We start from the raw sequence: 2,396 nt of genomic DNA on the forward strand, positions 1-2,396 counted from the left end.
GTGTGTGTGTGTGTGTGTGTGTGTTTGTATGGATTAGCTTTTGCGGATGAAAGGAGGTGACTCACCATCACACAATCACTCCGAGATTGTTACTTAACAAAGCGTTAGGTAATCCAAAGTAAATGGGGGCGTTTCCTTCATGTCTTGGTTCTTGTTTCACCAAAGAGAAGGATTGTTGGCTTTTCTTTGAGACTGTTGTTTCCTGAATTTCAGTCTCCTCGTCTTTCCTTTCGTCTGTACCTAGCATTTCCTTGGGGTTCTGTTGGTTTTCTGGGAGTCTAGTTGTACGTGTGCAATGTCCTATCCACAATCCCGTTTCCTCCCTATCCAACCGTTGGAAAACAAGGAGGTATAAATAATTTTCTGCACTCTAACGATCAGGGACACAACTCTCCCGCTGCTGGAATGTCGCTTTTCTCCGTACCTACTGGAATAATAATGTTCTCGGTTTAACTGAGACTACCTGTTGCCCTGTCCAACGAAGGCCCAGTCCTGTCCAACGAAGGCCCAGTCTCGTATATAATATTATATATATATATATGTGTGTGTGTGAGTGTGTATCTTATTTTTCCGCTGGTGGTATTGGTAATACGAGGGCTGTCCCACGGAAATCCGGAAAAGGTCCGTAAAAGCAAAAATCTTTGTCCTATTATAATAAAACTGTAACACATCATACCTCAACATGTGCTTTATTTCTCAATGTAATTACCATCCCGCTGGACACATTTTTCCCATCGCTGGATCTGGGAGAAGATACCCTCCCTGAAGAATCTTTCGTCAAGGGATTTCAACCAATCGTTCACGGCTTCCATGAGGTCTTCGTCGTCGGTGAATCGCTGTCCAGAAATATGGCGTTTCATTGGTTCAAAAAGGTAATAATCTGACAGGGCCAAGTCAGGACTGTGAGGGGGGTGTAGTAGAACTTCCTAGCCGAACCTTTGGAACCAGTCTTTCGTGACGTTTGCGGTGTGTGGCGTTGTGTTGCCATGCTGCAAAATGACCCCGCTGGTCTTTTTCGGCCTCAACCCATCAAGCAGAGACCTTTCAATAGTGCAGCTCATCAAACTCTATCCTATAGACAGTCGACTTTGAAATGTTTAGCGACTCGCAAATTTCGCGAATTTTTAGGCGCCTGTCTGTTTGAATAAGTTCGTTAACGCGACTCTTGTTGTCCTCAGTCTTGGCAGAAAAACAAGATCCTGGGTAAACTTTGTCATTGATATCGGAGTGCCCGGCTTTGAACTCACGACATCACTCATATACCAGTGACTATGCCATTACTTTCTCCCCATAAACTGACTTTATTTCAGTGTGTATTTCTAGAGGTTTGAGACCTTTTGCGGTCAGAAACCGAATGACAGACCTCACTTCTACCGTTGACCAATTTTCCAAGGGGGTAGCCATCTTTTGAGAAATGCTGTGCTCGTTTGGTTTGTGCGATGCTCATGGTGCTCAATCGGGAAATTTCTAAATGATTGTTTTACAAGTGTGCGTTTACAGAATGTGAAAATATTGAATAGTTTTCAAATTACAGCCAAATTCCGGTTTTCCGTGGGACAGCCCTCGTATCATGTTTATTGAGGCCTTCAGCTGTCGATACAGTTTCTGCCTCGTATCTTTCTTGATTGTGAGTGATGCAAGCGCAGCATTGTGTGTGTGTGTGTGTGTGTGTGTGTGTGTGTGTGTGTGTGTGTGTGTGTTTGTGTGTGTGTGTCTGCGTGTGTGTCTGTGTATGCGTGTGTGTATAACACGAGCGTTTAAAGAATATTGATTTCCTTACAAACGGACGAAAATTTAACCAGAATAGGTTCTAATGTTTTCCTTCCTTTCTATAATACAAATTGCTCTTTCACAATTTCCTAGTTTTGAAAACAAAATTCGAGGTAAGAGGGTTTTTATGGCTTGGAAATGGAAATATTTTACCTTCAAAGTATTTTAATTTCCCGAAATCGGAATTATATACTGTACTCAATCTAAACCAAACGACACTAAAATCTGGAAGCTAGTGTGTGTGAATGTATGTGTGTGTATGTGTGTTTATGTATGTATGTGTGTGTGTTTGTGTGTCTATGTATGTGTGTATGTGTGATAGTGTGTGTGTCTGTGTGTGTGTGTGTGTATGTGTGTGTGTGTGTGTGTGTGTGTGTGTGTGTGTGTTGTCTGTTCAGCTGTTTACACATCTAATTAGACTACTTCGTCTGCTCTCTTTTCAAATGTATTTAGACTCTCTCTCTTTCTTTCTCGTTTTCTCTGTTTTGCATCCTATTGTCTCTCTCTCTTTTTCTTTCTCTATGGGTGTTTATTTGTTTGTTTGCGCCCGAACGCGTGGGTGTGAGTGAATTTGTGTGTGTGTGTATGTCTCTCTCTCTCTCTCTCTCTCTCTCTCTCTCTCTCTC

At 42.2% G+C, this 2,396-nt stretch overlaps 1 protein-coding gene across 3 annotated transcripts in view; it reads left to right on the forward strand.

The window, feature by feature from the left end:
* LOC101853652 (zwei Ig domain protein zig-8) overlaps positions 1-2,396 on the forward strand; it is a 118,406-nt gene that overhangs the window by 77,511 nt on the left and 38,499 nt on the right. The window lies entirely within an intron of this gene.

This window comes from Aplysia californica, unplaced genomic scaffold, assembly GCF_000002075.1.
Source record: "Aplysia californica isolate F4 #8 unplaced genomic scaffold, AplCal3.0 scaffold00955, whole genome shotgun sequence".
NCBI classification, from domain to species: Eukaryota; Metazoa; Mollusca; class Gastropoda; order Aplysiida; family Aplysiidae; genus Aplysia; species Aplysia californica.